Source organism: Lissotriton helveticus, chromosome 1_1 (assembly GCF_964261635.1).
Source record: "Lissotriton helveticus chromosome 1_1, aLisHel1.1, whole genome shotgun sequence".
Classification (NCBI taxonomy): domain Eukaryota; kingdom Metazoa; phylum Chordata; class Amphibia; order Caudata; family Salamandridae; genus Lissotriton; species Lissotriton helveticus.
This window is the reverse complement of record NC_136057.1, coordinates 834,312,350-834,331,823: the sequence shown is the minus strand read 5'-3', so window position 1 is coordinate 834,331,823 and position 19,474 is coordinate 834,312,350.

The window sequence follows — 19,474 nt, the reverse complement described above, 5'->3', positions numbered from 1 at the left end:
GGCCTGGATACCTTGTAGTAGGGTATTTGCCTTAACACAGAAAGAGAACCTTCATCTACATGAGTACTTTGATGAAGTGCTTAGGATAGAGTTCTGAAGACCTTTATAATCTCCTGCTGCCTCACCTTTATTTTTTGTGACTTAAAAAGGGAGAATAAACAATTCTCATATAGACTACAGTCATAAGTAATGTGACCATAAAAATGCTATCCTCTTCCATTGATACAGTCATTGTTAGATCAAGTCAAAGACGCTAGGTTTTTTCTAAATAGGATATACAAGGCGCGTACCATTTGGTATGCGTCAAGAAGGAGATGAGTGTAAAACTGCTTATTGGATAAAATTCGGTCTATATAAATAGTAGGTCATGCCCTTTGGCCTTTGCAATGCTCAAGCCGCCTTTCAGTTTTTATCAATGAGTCCTTACATGAGCTTTTGGGTATATGTGCTGTAGCTTACATTGACAATATACCCAGCCTCCCAACAAGAACATGAAAAACGTTCTGAGTGCCATCCTGCAGAAGCTAGGGGACCATAGCCTTTTTGTTAAGTTAGAAAAATGTGAATTCCACACTGCTACTGTTTCCTTTCTGGGCCGTGTCTTGTTTGCACAGGCAGTGAGTATGTATCCTCAAAAAGTGATAGCACTTACCTAGTGGAAATCTCCCCTAACTGTCAAGGAAGTCGACCACTTTTTCTCCCTAGCCACACCTATCACCAGGTTATTATGCAAGGGCAAGAATTTCCAGTGGTACCAAGAGGCAGAGAAGACATTCAAATAGCTAAAAATGGTCTTCAGCAGTGCCCATATTACATAACTCATATCCTATCCAACTGTTTGTTGTAGAAGCTCCCGCCTCTCAGCGATGGGATGTGTATTGTCCCAAAGGAATAAGGAGACAGACAAATTGAACCAAGTGGCGTTCTTCTCCCATAAACTCAGTCTAGCTGAAATTAATTACACCATAGGGGGACAGAGAGTTGTTAGCTAGTAGGAAGGATTTTCATGAATGGCAGCATTATTTGCTGAGGTCTTTTCATACAGTGACTATTTTGACTGCACACAGAATGCTTAAATTCCCAAAACGGCCCCTGCCCAGTCCATGAGACAATTGCGCTGGATACATATGTTTAGTGAATTCTATTTTATTATTCAGTTCCAAGCTGGACGGAGACACGGTAAGGCAAATGCCCTTTCCCGATTGAGATACGAGGTACAGAAGCCCACATCAGACAACTTTTCATTATTTCAAAAGAACAAATAGTAGGGACCTTGTACACTGAGAAGCAATTCACCCAAGAAGTAGTCAAAGCCCAGAAAACAAAAAAAACTGAGGCTATCACTCAGACGCATGGTGGTTAAATTATTTATGACCTGATATATGTCCAAGGGGGCCTCAACATTCTCACCGTCCTGCTTCAGCAACAGGCTCTAAAATGATATAATTCACACATCCTAGTGGGTCATCTTGGTGAAAGAAAAACAATAGACCTTCTTAAGAGACAATTTTGGTGGCCTACTCGTACCACAAACACAAAATTGTATGTACAGATTTGTAGTATCTGAACACAGAGTAAAAGTTCTCATCAAGGCCCTGTAGGCTTGTTAACATATTTACCTCCTCCTCCTGTTCCTTGGCAAACCATTTCCATGGATTTTATAGTTGAATTGCCCTAAGCAGAACAGGGTCATTCTACTATTTTGGTGGTGGTGGATCTGTTGACCAAGACCGCCCATTAGAGTTCTATGAAGGATTTATCCACCTCCAAGGAGCTGGCAGAAGTGCTCTTACAGCACATTGTGTGTCTACATGGACTTCCATCCATCATCATATCTGACCAAGGTTCACAATTTACATCCAAATTCTGGAAGGGTTTGTGGAACACATGACAGATAGACATACGTTTATCCTCTAGCCACCACCATCAGACAGATGGGCAGACTGAGAGAGTGAACCAGACATTACAACAGTATCTATGGTGTCAGTTGTTGCATAGCATCACAGAATGGGATAGGTATCTTTGGGCAGCAGAAATTGTCTACAGTCCTTCCATCGCATCACATTCCTGAGGATCCAGGTTTCCTGGCGGTTTGTGGCAACCTGCGCTAGTTTTCTCTCATTGGGCTAGATCTTGCAAGGGCCTAATTTGAAATTGCATGTGGAATGTTAGTACTCCTGATCCCGTCCTACAATGCCCCAGCAAAAGAAAGAAGACAAATTTAAAGCATCACCTCAAACGCTCCATTCTAGTTACGTGCTAGCGTGCTGATTTTATTGCAAACCCTGCAGCTCGTTTTGTGCCATGACATCATATCTGACTTGTGCACTTCTCGGGATATTAATTGACTTTCATGATTCTCCTTCCTGAAAAGAAAGAAACAAAAGGAATTAGTATATAAATATGCAACAATGTGCTTATTGAACTCCTAATGCACTTCTGGTGTTTATTTTTGATTAGGCTTATTTTTGTTTTGTTATTTTGTACACTCGTATTTTGGCTAACATATGGGTGCATGCAGTAAAGCATCACACTTTGCAAATATATTAATGTGTTTTTTCTTTCCTATATATGTTCCAGCCAATCCCATTTAAAGCCTGCAGTTAAGAAGAGATAAGGTACACTGGACTTATGCCATGTTGGTTATTATGAGATAGTTCAAGAAATGTTATATGCTTGTTTATATATGTACACATATTTCCTTCTTCTCGTTTTCTTCCTCGTTAGAGATACAATCTTTACCAGTAGGTCTCACTACCTTTCTATGTTTACTAGACGAGGGGTTGAACTACGGTAGAATACAGTGCATTAGTCACTCTTTTGATAGTAATGGCTAAATAGCATGTACACATGATGATGTGAGCACACATGGACAAGTTATGTGTTACTGTATACTGTATGAAAGTAGGATCTGCTTTCATGGTTACCCACACTTTTTGCCTGGTGGTATGCTATTCCTGACTACTCTGACCAGGATCCTGCTAATCAGGACCTCAGTCTCTGTGCTCTCTCCCCTAAAATGGTTATGGTAAGTACTTAGGTACATCCCAGATTGGATACTTGTGTACCGTTATAAGTCCCTAGTACATGGTCCTGAGGTACCTAGGGCAAAGGTACACGAGGGACCCCCACATGGACTGAAGCATGTATTATGCCACCCAATGGAGACCACTCAAACTGTAACTACAGACCTGCCATAGCAGCCTGTGTAAGCTGGTGCTAGCACCACTTATGCCAGATATAGGTTCCCCTACATCTGAGGTCACTAAACTTAAAACCTATAAGTCACTCCTAAGGCAAGCCTTTCAATCCTGAAGGCAGCGTTCTAAGGGTGAGGGAGCCCCTGCATGAGCAGGGTACCCCAATAACCTACGGAGACTATTCTCACAAGTTATAAGTGAGTTAGCAATATAACATGTAGGGGGGCCATGCATCATTATTAAACATGTTGGAATCTTACTCCCACACAGTAAATGGTATAGGAGGTATGATTCCATGTACTGTAAAGCTCTTTCGGGAGGCCCTCAGTGCTCCTGGTGCCAGTCTCCCAGAACTGGACAGCAAGCTAGGACTGCTGCTGCTCCGAGTCATATTTCTGCCTTCCTGCTGCTGAGCTAAGCTCGAGCAGGGAAAGGCAGAACAAAATGTATCCTGTCACAGGGAGGTGTGACCACCTCCTATACAGGGTGTAGTGTATTGGGGCAGGGTGGGGGTGCTTTCCAGCGTCACTGAGACTACTTGCAGGGCACATTCAGTGCCCTCCTTGCATAGTCCAGTTCAAACCCGTTCAGGGTGCCTGTGGCTTCCGCTCAAGCACTAAACTGGACAAAGGACATTGGAGTATCCTCCCCACTGTCCAGCCCCTCCTCTGGGAAGGAACCCTGAGTCGTCCCAACCCTTTCCTTAGGGTACGTAGAGACTTACCTGTGGGTAGGTCCCTAGATTCATTGTGGGACATGATTCAGATCAAGATACCACTTCATCTTCAACCGTGTGGGCACTTGGGAATTTGCTGGGCACGAAGGCTGCAACTGGGAATACTCCTGCTGCTCCTGGTCTCTTCACCCTGCTCGTCTGCTGCAACGTCCATGCCTGTGCTCCATACAGGAATGTTCCAAGGTCTGTGGACAACCAGGACACCTGAAGAAATCTCCCCTGCAGTGAAGGAGTCACTTCTCTGCATCTGTAGGTACCAAAACTAAGCTAACTGGTCAGCTGCTCCTGGGCTCCCTGTCGGAACGGCAGGAACCAAACCCTGTGCAGTGCATTGACTAGTGTTGCAAAGGCTTGTTGACTCTCTTCCTCAAAGATCTTCAGGCTCCAAGTAGCCCGAACCTTAAGCATCTCATGTGGCCAATATGTGAATCCTGATCACATGGCTTGATGTGAGGCTGCATCTTTGGTGAGCTGCTCAAGGTCCTCTTGCGACTCCAGTGCCTCCAGCCTAAGGGTCCTTGTGAGAATCTTCTCTGCTTGCTCTGGGACTACTCTGACTCCCCTGTTTGTGGTGAGTCACTTGGACCTTGCTGGTCTTGGCTTTGCACCTTTTTTGCTTTCCACATTGTTTGTAGTTGCCAAGGGTTGTTGGTGCTCCCAACGGACACGACCCTTCAACTCTCAACATCTGACGTGGGACAGCTCATTAACAGCACCTGGTCTCCCACAGCATCCCCTGGTCCACACAGCTGCAGCTCTAAGGTTACTGTCAACTCTCCTGCAACACCCGACATCGATGAGCATCGAATGTGGCATAGCCTCTGTCGCCTCAGCTTGGATGTACTTCTCAGACTGAATCCACCTTTGGGTTCAACTGGACACTTTCACCTTCTCCGGCATCTTCCTGAAGTTCTCCCTTGAGTTTGACTGTGGTTTCCGATGCCACTTCACACCTTTGCATCCGGCTTCCCTGGTGTAAGTACCCTGGTTCCTAAGGAATACACTAGTGCGGTGGCTCTCCAACCTTCTGTCTTCCATGGGGGTTATTTAGGGTCCACTGGGAATGGTCCTGCTTCTTTAAAATTGCAAAGATAACTTACCCATTGACTTGAATTGAGTACACAGTTGTGTTCCCACTTTGCACACAACCTCCGTGGAGTTCCTGGTAACTCAGGTGGTTCCTTGGGTCCCCAGCATTTCTACATCCTCTGGGTACAGTCTTGACTCGAGTCGCAATTTATTCCCACTTTTTTAGTATATGGTTTGGTCTCCCCCTGGCGACCACTGTACATTTGTGCTACTTACCTGTTTTTTTGCAAAGCATTGTGTGCATTGTGTATATCTCCGAATACGAGATATTTGTATGTGTTAGTGAGTGTCTTATAATAAATACATATTTTTATAAATACACTCTGTGGTTCTTTTTCACTTACCCTATACCAATAAGATTATGCTCTGGTAAAACAAGCTGCTTTACACTCCTTTTGGACTAAGCCTGTAGGCTGCTTTTCACGGCAACTACTTAGGGAGACTTATAATGTTGTCTAAGACCACTAAAATCACCATAAGGGTTGTCTGGATTAGTACAGGGTGCTACACTTACATAAGTGAGCACCATTTACTGAGTCAGCCTCCTACATATACATATAATTAAACTTTACTATATTGAATGATGGTACTATACCATTGAATTGGTGCAACAATCAGCTGGCTTCAAATTACAGTCATAAATGTCAAGTAAAAAGGTTTGAATTTGTTAGGGAACTGCGTTTTTAAAATTCAACCACATCTCCCACAAAGCCTCCTTATGGGTAGTACAGGGAGTAGTGTAATGGCTCAGAAGAAAGACTCACCTAATGTGACAATAAGCCTGAGTGTTCGAAATGTGCTGAATGAGCATTTGTAAAGGTGCAATAAATCTTTGAAATCCAGTTCACTGAGTGTGCCGTCTCCTTGGTTAAAATGAATGTTGAAGGGTGAGCCCCAATGCCAGCACCAGCTGTTAAGTGTGCCGATTGACTGAGATGGTCGCCAGTATGTATTTATAGTTAGGACCTAGTTTCCATGCGAATAGCATTTTTTGACTTTCTTATAACTTTGGTGAAGAATCTTCATGAAATTTTCCAAAAGAAGTGCCCTACTCTTTTTAGATGTGCATGGAAAATGTTGGGGTAGTCCATCAAGTGGGCCTGAGATAAGGTGGTGGGTCAAAAAAATGTGTTTGCCAACCTAACTCCCATAGAGATTTTAGACATGACTACACTCCAGACCTCTGGATGGAATTACACAAAATTTGTTAGAAAGGTAGCTTTTGGTCCAAAAAGCATGTTTTTTGTTTTTTGGTGTAACACCGTTCAGTAGCTCTTGAGATTTAAAAGAGAAAACTAAATTTGTATATCTACCGATGGGACCCTCCACAAATCTGGTCAACCTTGTGCAGAGATCTGATCGACTGTCAACACTTTAACCAGGAAGTGTTGGCAGCTATTTTGGGACTTGGCCTCAGCCGAGTCGAAGCCGAGTCCCAAATAAAACCATAAAAATAAAGAAAAGGGGGCAGGTTGGGAATACTCTGGGAATACTCTGACCCCCTAACCCCGATGCTGGGGTTCCCCAGAAACCTCACCAGGGAAAGAAAGCTTATTTTTTTGCTGTTAAATCATGAAGATTCACAAATTTGCAGGAAAAGTTTTTAAAAAAGAAGTGCATCTTTAAAACTCAGCTACTGGTCTGGCCAGGTCCTGGGGGAATATTTAAATGCAAATATTTGGGAGGAGGGTGCATGTAGGCCCCCTCCCAAAGGCCAATATTAGACCCAGGGAGTGCCACCTCCCCGGGGCAGGCTGAATCATGTTTTAATTGGAGAGGACGGCACAACCCCCCTCCTAAGGCTCCTAAGAGCCCTGGGACCACCACCTCTCCTGGGCTTTATTCAAAATATAGGAGCTTATGGACTCTCTTCTATTTTTGAGTAGGGCTCTGGAGACCACTACCTCCCAAGGCAAGGAAATATTTTGAAGGGGAAACACCAGAGACCACCCCCTCCAGGACCATATTCAGCTCTGGGGGACCTCCACCACCCTGAGTCATAGATCTTCTTATAAAAGGAGGGGGGCGTGCGACTCCCCCTTCCCGGCCATTTACAGCACTGGGAGTAACCACCTGCCCAGGGGTGGCTCTAGGAAACAAAGAAGGGGGGCCACGCTGCCCTCCTTCTGGAGCCACTAATCGCACTGGTACTGGCACCCACCTGGGCTGGCTCCTGCTATCTCCTGAGATGCCTACCATTAGGAGATAACAGTTTGCTTCTGCTTGGCAGGAGCTTTGGCAGCGTCTGCCAAGTGAGAGCAAACAGTAACTCTTCTCCTAGCATGCGGGAGAAGGAAAACTGCTCCCACTCCTGGCCGCAGAGGTTTCATCTGTTTCTCAGGCAGGAAAACAAATAAGAATAGCTCACATACGCAGGGAGAAGCATTTTTCTGCTCTCCATGTCTGGGAGCAATGCCGGCTTCTTCTGGAGGCGACAAGCTGGCAGGGACCATTGGGGCATTGAGGCTCCCCCCGCAGTCCCCATTGTAGCACACTGGGTGCCATGGGTGGGCTCCAGGACACACAGGAGGAAGAGACTGGGCCCGGATGATGAGCTCCTCCAGATGAAATTGGCCCGGGGATGGGCTGTACGCCCCCTCCCCCAAATACCAGTACAGAAACAGCTCTTATCTTGGCCACTGAGGAAGGCAGGTCCATAATTTTTGGGGGCAGTAGAGCTGCCTGTATCCTGTTGGGTCTACCCGCAGCATTCAACATTGTTGATCATAATTTTTTGGGAGAAGGGTTGAGGAAGCCGGGGATTAACGACACAGCATTGGCCTTGCTTCATTCTTTTTTGGCTAACAGGATACAGGCAGTGACTCCTGGTGATTTCATACCTGAACCATATACGCTGCCCTGTGGTGTTCCGCAGGGCTCATTATTCAATCTATCTGGCTGCTCTAATTTAATCCTTTAGTTTCTTGTTAGGTTTATACGCTGGCAATACCCAAATAGTGTTAACACTTTTTAAATTGGATAACAGTATAGATGAGACTTTTCAAGACTGTATGTCTGCAGTTAGTGATTGGATGGGCAGTAATTGCCGTAAATTGAACTCATCCAAGACAGAGGTGATGTTTTTCGGGTACAAAACTTCCTATTGTTCCTCATCATGGTGGCCAGAAGAACTAGGGACTTAGCCAGTCTCCACAAAGAAAGTTAAAAACTTGGGTGTCACTCTTGATGACAGACTCATGTATAAGTATCAGGTGACTGCAGTTATCTCTTCATGCTTCTTTGTTTTAAAACCATAAAAATGATTTCCCATCTAATTCCATTCGAGCTACTAAAGATAGTGGTCATTGCCTTGATCCTTTTTCGTGTCGACTATTGTAATGGACTGTATCTAAATTTACAAAAGGAACTGTTAATCAAACTACATACTCTGCAAATTTCAGCTGCTAAAATGTTGTTAAACCTTCCTAAATTTCATTCTGCATCTCAGGCTTGTAATGAGCTTCATTCCTGTGTTTTCTGCAACCCTGCTGCCCCGCGTGACCTAGGAGCCTGCTAAAATCCCAGCCTCGATGTGAAACCTGCCACTAGACTGGATTAGCTCTCCAATCCTCACCACCCTCGCTGCCTCTGCCTCCATGCAACCAGCTTTTAGGCAGCCGGCCTGATGCCATTTTCCAGGCCTACAATGCTAGGGCATCAAAGGCCTCGCCCCACAGTCCGCCCACCCTCCAGGCTACTTAATGCCAGCTGCTGCACAGCATTAGCGAGCCTGTATTTTCTACGACCCAACTCTACTGCATGACCTGGGAGCCTGCTAAACTCACTGGCTCGATGTGAATCCTGCCACCAGACTGGATTGGCTCTCTGATCCTCGCCGCCCTCACCGCCTCTGCCATCAGGCGACCGGTTGCTAGGCAACCGGATGGATGCCCTTTTCATGGCCTACAACACTAGCACATTGCAGGACTCGCTCCACAGTAGGGCTACTAAATGTCAGCTGAACTGGTGGTACATGCAAGCCTGTCTGTGTCCATCCATGCCCCGACCATGCCTAGTGCCAGAACCTCTGATTCACCGACCATCCACCACTACGTCAGCACCGCTCTCCCAAGAATGGACCCAGGATGCCACAGGAACCTCTGCTGCACCTGCAGACACCAAAGGAGCTTTTGACTGCCAGCACTGCCACTTTACCTGCAACTCCACTGAACCATGGGCTCCCACAAAGTCCACTGACCACCAGCCCAAACTATGATGCATGCTACCCTGATGTCTGCCATTGAACTCTGGGACACCATCATTACCACTTGCCCTGACACAGTGATCCTCACAGAAATCTGGCCCGAGGACGCCTCAGCCCCCGACATAGCCACAGCTACTCCAACGGGCTACAAACTGACCTACAGGGACCAGCCAGTCAGACCCGGGAGGAATGGCCACTATCCACAAGGACACCATCAAGCTCACCACCTCCAATGACCCACCCGCACCTGGCATGGAAACGTGCAATGGTTACACCACTCTTGAAAAAGCCCACCTTGGACCACAATGTTTCTTCAAACTATCGTCCCATCTCCCTGTTACCTATTTTTTCCAAAGTTTTGGAGAGACATATCCACACGCATCTATCTCAGTATGTGGCGCTCAACGATTTCCTACATCCTTCTCAGTCTGGCTTTCGCCCGGGATTCTCTACGGAGACCACTCTTCTAGGTGTGACAGAAAATTTACCATTACATCTGGATCGAGGGGAAACTGCTGCACTGATATTGCTCGATCTCAGTGCAGCATTCGACACTATATCACACAGTATACTCATCAGATCCCTCACTCACCTTGGTATTGGTGGTAGGGCTTTGGAGTGGCTCTCGTCTTTTTTGAAAGACCGGACTTTTCAAATTGCTTCTCACCTTTCCACTTCTAAAGTTTATCTATCCCCACACGGTGTACCCCAGGGTTCCATTCTTAGTCCTCTTCTGTTTAATCTTTATGTTACTCCTTTAGCTCATATTGCTCAATGGACCGGTCTTAATTTATTTACTTATGCTGATGATTCACAGATTGTTTTTTCCTTATCCCAAACTGACCCTGCCCTGCCTTCTCCCCTGGAAACTGGACTCAGTGATATAGCAAACTGGATGAATAGTAACTTCCTTAAATTAAATGGTGGGAAGACGGAGGTTCTGGTTTTGGGCAATAAACCAGATCTTTGGAGTTCGAGTCACTGGCCTTCAGCTATGGGTGCACTGCCAGTTCCGTCTGCGTGTGTACGTAACCTTGGAGTGATTATTGACAGGGGGCTATCTATGAGGGACCAAGCCAACAGAGTATCTACCACCTGCTTTACCATGTTACGGTGGCTTGGAAAAATTGTTGCGATGCTCCCCTCGGATACCCAGAGATCTGTGGTTGACGTCTTGGTGACCTCCAGATTGGACTATGTCAACGTACTCTATCTGGGGTCCACCAAGGCGGTCACCCGCCGTCTCCAACTGGTTCAAAATGCGGCAGCGCGACTCCTTTGTGGATGTCGCAAATCAGACCACATTACAGAGCGCCTGAGGGAACTTCATTGGCTCCGTGTGGAAAGCCGTATAAAGTTTAAAGCGCTATGCTACATGCACAAGATTAAGATGGGTGTGGCTCCCCTTTATCTTCAGTCACTTGTTAAGCCCTATTCTCCTTCCCGCCTGCTCCGTTCTTCCTCTCAACATTTATTCTGTGCTCCTAAGTATAGGTTGTCCAGAATGGGGGGCGGTGCATTTGCCAACTTGGGACCCAGACTGTGGAATTCTCTCCCGTTGGCTGTCCGTGCGGAGGTCAACTATGTTCGCTTTCGAAGAGCTGTTAAGACCTGGCTCTTTAACCAGTAGATTAATTCTTTCTTTTCATGGGTGTCAGGATACTTGTAACAATCAGCGCCGGGAAACCCGTTTGGGTAGCTGTAGCGCTTTACAAATTCAATAAATAAATAAATAAATAAATAAAATGGAACACCTTAACTTCCATCTCCAAGCCAACGCCCACTCAACCATCAGAAGTACCCTCACCTACAGCCCACCAGGAACCCCAGTCCCACCTTCTGCAACTCCATCACTGGAATCATTCCCCCCTCACCTTGGAATCCAGACAGTTCATCTTCCTCTGCAACCTCAAATTCCACGTAGAAGACACTTCAGACACCAACTCAGCCACCTTGGTAGACCCCAATGACAACCTCAACCTCAACCACACAGTCACCAACCCCAAGGGCACTGCCGGCCACACCCTTGACCCATTTTCATGTCCAGTGGCAAAATGCAGTACAGCCACACAACCGAGCTCACGGGGACGGACCACAGGTTCTTCCATTTCACCTTCGATGTCAACCGGCAGGCCACTTTCAGCCCTCCGCAGCTGGAACACCATTACTGAATCCCAATTGATGACCACCCTCACCACCCTCCTCACTTCCGAAGACATCAATCAAGCGTCCCCCACCTATCAGAATGGATACCCACTAGCACCGACTCCATCTCTCCCATCAAAACACTCAGCAACAAAAGAACCAACAAGAATGCCAACTGGTTCACCCCCAAACTCAAAGCAGAAAAATGCAAATGCAAACCTCTGGAGAGACTCTGGCTAACCATCAAAGACTCAGGCGCCCTCACAGCATTCAAGACTGCCCTCAAATTCTACCACCACGCCATCAGAGAAGCTAAGAAAGCTGCACTCACCACCTGCCTCCAGGCCATCAACCACACCAAAGAACTATTCCACATCATCAGAGAATTCTCTTCCCCAGATGCCATCAAAAACACCATCCATCACTCCCAGTCCCTCTGCAACTCACTCGTCAACTTCTTCCACACCAAGATTGCCAACATCTACAAGAACTTTAAACCCCAAATGCAGCTGCCTGACCTCCCCCCTCCTTCTACAACCTTTGCGCCGTATCTCCTGACTGACTGGACACCTCTTTGCACCAAAACCACATCTTTCATTATGTCCTCGATCCATTCCCGACCCCCAAAAGAGTCCTGCCTACACCTTCAACCTCAGACACAAAGTAATCGGATCCCGCTCACCAGCATCACCAACTCAGCGTTAAGGTCCGCCACCATTCCGGAACACTGGAAGCACACTGAAGTCAAACACATTCTGAAGAAACCCATAGCGGACACATCAGACCTCAAAAACTACCGCCCCATCTTGCGCCTCCCCTTCCTGACCACGGTTCTGGAGAAATCGCCAATTCACAGACTACCTGGAATCCAACCACCTGCTCAACTTCGACCAGTCCGGTTTCTGCTCAAACCACAGCACTGGCACCGCCCTTATTGCTGCCATGGATGATGTCAAAGCAATTGTTGATCGCAGTGACTCAGCAGCCCTTCTGATCCTCCTTGACCTATCAGCTGCCTTCGACACAGTCTCCCACCACTTCCTCATCCAGAGAATTTACTGCATCGACATCCATGGCAATGTCATCAAGCTGTTATCATCCTTTCTCACTGGGTGCACTCAAAGAATTTGTCTCCCGCCATACAGCTCCATCCCCAAGAGCATCATCTGCGGCATAACCTAGGGCTCCTCACTCAGCCCCACACTGTTCAGCATCTACATGATGCCGCTGGCACCCATTGCCCACAGCCTCAACATCACCTCATTAGCAGATGACACCCAGCTCATACTCTTCCTCACCAAAGACACAGACTCCACCAGAGCAGACTTCAAGAACACCATAATTGACATCGCCGACAGGATCAGAGCCAGCTGCCTCAAACTCAACTCCGACAAAACCGAAGTGCTCCTCTTTGGAAGACCCCCTTCCCCATTGGACAGCTCCTGGTGGCCCCCAACCTCGGACCAGATCGCAGCACCCACACCTGCAAGCTTGGAATCATTCTTGACATTAAGCTCTCCATGAGACAACAGGTCAACTTGGTCGCCTCCACCTACTTCAACACCCTCAAAATGCTCCTTAGGTCTTCAGATGGATCCCAACAGACACCAGAAAAATCATCACACAAGCCCTTATCACCAGTCACCTTAACTATGAAAAAACCCTTTACATAGGAACCACCGCTCTCTTCATCAAGCGCCTCCACATCATCCATAACACAGCAGCAAGAGTCATCCTGGACCTGCCCAGACAATCCCACATCACCCCCACCTCCGCAGCCTTCACTGGCTCTCCGTTAGAAGAGATGTCACTTCATACTTCCCATGTACGTAAACACAGCCCTCCACAACACGCAACCAGTACACCTGAATAACCGCCTAACATTCTACCAGCCCACCAGACACCTGCGCTCTACCTCCCTGGCCCTCGCCACCATCCCCCACATTAGTTGCAGCCGAGCCAGTGGATGGGCCTTGCACCTTCTCCCCCCTTGCCACCAGGGCCTGAAACAACCTCCCCATCCACCTCCAAACCACTTCTTCCCTCACAAAATTCAGGAGCGGCCTCAAGACTTGGCTGTTTAAATAAGCCCCACCCCACACAGTGCCTGAATACGCCGCATGGTGATGAGCGTTCTCATACAAATACTGATTGATTGATTAGCTTCTGATGAAAAATGCACTCTATTTTTAAAGCGCTATGCATAGCATTTAAATCCCTGAATGGGATAGGTCTAGACAACCTAAAGAGGAACCTTAGGTGGCACATTCCAGGAAGAGCTCTTTGGTCTAGTACCTTTACAGGAATCTGGCTGTCCCCTTTCACAAGTTTATTTCAGGGGGAGGTGGTAGTTTCATTAGAGGCACTGCTGTACACTGGAGCACTCAGCCTCCTATCATAAAATCTGCATTACTCTTTTGACTTTTAGGAAATCCCTAAAGACGTGGTTATTTAGTAATTAATCAGGGCTGTACTCTGTGTCATAGGCTAGTGCCAACATGCCTCCAACCATAGGAGCGCTCAACAAAACCCCAAATCAAATCAATACGTTTTGACTGGGCCTTGTGGATGGGGTGCCCAGGACCAAAATCTGCCCAGGGAGACGGGTTACCCTCCTTGCATATAAAAACAAATTCTGGGCTTGCCGAAGGTAAAGCAAGTGTACTTTCTCGGTAAATCAACATTGAAAAATAATTTGGAATCCCTTAGTGAAGGTAAATGCATTGTTGAACTATTGGAGCACAATCTGCAGTGACTGTGATGAGTCGGTTCTTTCTCTTCCTGTTTTGATGAGAGCAAAGTCCATACTTCTCCCTTTAAGTACCTATGAGTGTGTAAATGTGAAAAATTACCTGGAAGCTCTGTCTGTTTAGCCCCGCCCATCCACCTTAGAAGTATGCAATGGTATTCCTGCCTTTTGCCAGGATGACGGACAGCTTACCAAAAGGCATCTCAGCGCATTTCCTGCCAATTTTAATGATGTGTTCTTGATGCCTGGAATATGAGGACATCTCCACCAAACAAAGAAGCACTTACTTCCTATATTAAGCGGAATAACCCTTGTTTTGTGGAGATTTACATCTTTGTCTTCTTGTTGTCTTCTCTATTCGCGAATTCATGTTAACACAATTTTCTGACGCACGAGGAACAATCATATTGACGTAATACACACAAGGTCACTGGAGACATTTCCATGTGGTCCATTACACCAATGTAGTATAGAATATGTACTGGAAATTTACCCAACAAGGTAGTATTCAGTAATTAACCAATAGAGAGTATTCCAGTTAGGTAGGTGTTTTGTGCAAACCTGTAGACTCTTGTTGGATAAAGAAGAAGGTGAGGTTCTGTTGTGGCACAATCAATCACACATCTACTGACACACCCACACAGACATTTCGACACCCAATCACAAACCCATTCTGCTACTCTCAAATGCACTCATAGGCCCACACAGCCATTCACACACACACACACACACACTCGTACAGTTACTCACACATCCACTAAAACACTCACAAAACCACCCACACACCCACTCACAGGCCCATGCAGCCACACACACCCACAAACATACCCACATAACCACTCACACCCACTCATCAACCCATACAGTGACTCACAAACCTACTCACCGACCCATGCAGTCACTCACAGACCTACTCACAGATCCACATAACCACTCACACACCCACTCATTGAACAACCAGTGACTTACACACCCACTCACTGACCCATGCAGCAGCTTTCTTACCCACTCACAGCCCAAACAGCCACTCATACACCTACTTACAGACTACTCAGTGTCTCACACAATCATTCAGCCACTCACACAGCCACTCACACCCATATTGCCATTCACACCCCCCCAAAACCACTAACAAAGCAACTCACAGACCCATACAACAAATCACACACCCACTAAAACACCCATATACCCACTCACATGGTAAACAGACATAATATCAAGTTGTTAATGTCGACTTGCATTACTATTGAGTTCAAAATATCGTAATACAAAAATATCGACTGTCAGAATATCGTGGTCAAGAATATCCAGTTTAAGGTCAGTAATATAATTTTTTTTAATATTGGTCATTAATATTGTATGCAAAAATATTGTTGTTAAAGATATCGTTGTTTTTAGTTAGTGTTATTTTTTTAGTATGCATTTTAAATGTATGTGTTATATTTTTTTGTCAAAGTATTGAATTTGTTTTTTAATATATGTGTTACATTTTTAGAAGTTATTAAAAAAATCTAAAGTAAATTTTGCATTTTAGTTCTGCAGCAGGTTTTGGGTTTATAGGGGAATAGGGTGGGAAGTAATTTAAATATAATACATTTTTAAATAATTTTTAGAAGTTTTTTTATTTTATTACATTTTGTGTTTTTTTTCTGTAGTGGGTTTTGGGTTTATAGGGGAATATGGTGGGAAGTAATTAATTTGTTTAATTAATTAATTTATATTTTTGATATCATTAATATGTATGTATTTAATATTGTATATTGTGGTAATTAATGTATTATTAAATAGTTATTAATTGGTTGTTAATTATTAATAATTCATTGGTAATTATGTTAATTGTGTCATTTTTTGGGGGAGTAGGTTGTGGGGGTATAGAGGAGTAGGGAGGGTAGTAATTTAACTGTAATTAATTAATTAATATGTTTATTAAATATTATTTAATATTAATATTTTATAATTGTGGAAATTAATTTATTATTAATTATTTATTAATTGGTTGATAATAATGGATAATTACTTGTTAATTATGTTAATTGTGTCATTTGTTAGGAGTGGGTTGTGGGTTGATATGGGAGTAGGGTGTGAAGTAATTTAATTTGAATATTTTCTTTAATATTCATTTAAAGTTTTTTATAGTGTTAATTGTGTGAATTAATTTATTAATAATTGTTTTTCATTGGTTTGTTAATTGTTATTAGGTATTTAAGTATATGTTAATTAATTATGTTAATTGAGTCATGTTTTACGACATTGGTGGTGTCATTTATAGGGGAATATGGTGGGAGGTACAATATTGTTAATTAATTAATTATTTGTTAATTAATGTTAATTAATTTGCTGGAGTGGGAATAGTAGTTTCTACCCCGGTGCTAACTAACACTTTCCCTACTGTTGCACTCCCTGGAGTGGAAATAGTAAATTATTCCCCTCTGCTATCCAACACTTTCCCTACTGTTGTACTTGCTGGAGTGGGAATAGTAAAGTATTCCCCTCCCCTATCAACACTTTCCCTACTGTTGTACTTGCTGGAGTGGGAATAGTAATTTCTACCTCTACGCTCTCCAACACTTTCCCTACTGTTGCCATCTGTGGAGTGGGAATAGTGATTTTTACCCCTACGCTATCCAACACTTTTCCTACTATTGCACTCCCTGGAGTGGGAATAATAAATTATTCCCCTCTGCTATCCAACACTTTCCCTACTGTTGTACTTGCTGGAGTGGGAATAGTAAATTATTCCCCTTCGCTATCCAACACTTTCCTTACTGTTGCACTCGTTGAAGAGGGAATAGTAAATTATTCCTCTCTCCTATCCAACACTTTCCCTACTGTTGCATTCCCTGGAGTGGGAAGAGTAATTTTATCCCCTCTGCTATCCAACATTTTCCCTACCATTGCAGTTAATGTAGTGTAAAATCTTGTTTTAAATAAAAGTAAATATTTTAATATTTGAATTTATTATATATATATATGTATATATATATATATTCACTGAAAAAACCATAGGTTTGACACCAGTTATAGTTAGCTGGAAATTTTACTCGCATAAAACCAATGAAATTCCCACGTTATAGTTAGTTGGACTCACTATAACTTGCGCGTGCAATGCACTGCTGATGACGTCACATATTACATCACTCATGACATGGTCAGTGACATCAGTCATGACATCACTGATGACACTATCCAGTGAATGTGTGTCTTTTTAAAAAATAAATATGTGTTATATATGTATATGTAAAAGTTGATGGAAGAATAAATGTTTAAATAAGTGATTACTTGGATGTAAAAAAATTGATTGGTTAACTGGTTTATTAGGTGTATCTTAGTGAATACATATATTAGAGAGTAATGTTTAAATATTTAAATATATGTATTAGTGTTTCACTTTGTGTATAAGTGGTTGCATGGGTTGGCGAGTAGCTACATGTGTATGTATATGGGTTATTAGATGTTTTTGTTAGTATCAGTATGAGTGTTTGTATGGTTTGGTGGGGGTATTACTTAACACATAGATGCATGAATGACTGACTCTCTCTTTGTATGTGTTTTGAAGACAGCATATGTGCAGGACTGTATGGGTGGAAGAGTGTGTATATGTGTGTGTTAGTGAGTGAATGACTGTCTCACTAGTGTCTTTATCAGTAACTACATATGTTTTTATCTAATATATGTGAATATTGATGTATATAAGTGAGTATATGTGAGAGAAAGAGATTGTAAGAGTTACTGTTTAGATAAGTATGTGTTTCTATAAGTGATTGTTTAAGAGAGTAAGTATGTGTAAGTTTCCATAGAAGTAAGGTGGTTGTGTGTGTATAGCTGTATATGCAAATAAATGGATGTTCAATAGTTTATTTGCATGTGTGAATATGTGTGAGAGTATCTTTTGGATGACTGTCGGTGTGTAACAGGATGTATAGGTGCATCACTACATATCATGAGTGAGTATATGTACGAGTGACTATATAGAACTGTTGATCAATGAGTGGATGTGTATATAGATGGTGGAATTATTGAATTGGTTGTTGTAACTGGTATGGGTATCTCCATTTATTTGAAAATTTTAGTTTCTATTTTTTATTTTGTGTTTCAAGGGTTACATTACAGTGAAAAGAGGTCTGTCACTCTGTCACAAGGATGGTGTCATCAGTGATGTCATGACTGATGTCACTGACCATGTCATGAGTGATGTAATATGTGACGTCATCAGCAGTGCATTGCACGCACAAGTTATAATGAGTCCAACTAACTATAACGTGGGAATTTCATTGGTTTTATGTGAGTAAAATTTCCAGCTAACTATAACTGGTGTCAAACCTATGGTTTTTTCAGTGAATTTCATAGGTTTTGTAAATGCTATTTCCTAACTATAACGTGTGTAAAACCTATGGTTTTTTCAGTGAATTTCATAGGTTTTTTAAATGCTACTTCCTAACTATAACGTGTTTAAAACCAATGGTTTTTTCAGTGAATATATATATATAGGGCGCAATTTCATCGAATGAGAATGGGGAAGTTGTGAACATTGTACATATGCAAAGCCCATTTGTGGGCATTATGTTATAAGCAGATAATGAGGGATGAATTTTCTGACTCTTTATATGCTTTAATTGAATTTATCTACATATATGTAGCTGCGTACTGCTGGTAATATAGAGCGGTAATCTACATTGACTTTACTTTACCCATTCAAAGATGGCGACCATGAGGATTATTTTGGTCCTATCTTTGTGTCTAAGTTAACATCACGTGTTGCATGCAAAGCATTTGTAAACCTTGCGCGGCACTGTCACTCTGAACACTGACGAAGGCCGAGTGCCGAAAGCGCGTTTTGATCAATAAAACCTGAAACTGTGAACTAACCCCGGAGTGCTGCTACCTAATTCCCAAGATTGTGGGGAGGGACTGCGAAGCGGATATTATGGTCGGGTGCACCCCCGACGAGCAGGCACCAGCCTGGGAGTGCGTCTGGCAGGTGCAAGTGTAGCTGTGATATTTAATTCCTGACGCACCGCGATTTCGACTACAAATGTGGATTTAAGAAACGGAGTCTCCAAAAGGCGCCGGCGCTCACAGCAAGACTGGTTTCACTGGAGCGCGTCTGAGCAAGACCGGGTAAGGAGACGACTTCCTTTAACCAAATATCGAGTCGAATTATTGCTGGCATAAGGGGGACACAGGTTGCAACTTGATGGTCACGGCTGTGACCAGAAGAAGGAAAAATGTTCAGTGAAACGGAGCGACGCAAGGCTGAACAAGGCATGTTTAAAAACAGAAACAAAAATGCTGGATCTAAACAGGCTGAGGCACCAGAAAATAAAAGCACTACGGATTTAAATGCAAAACTG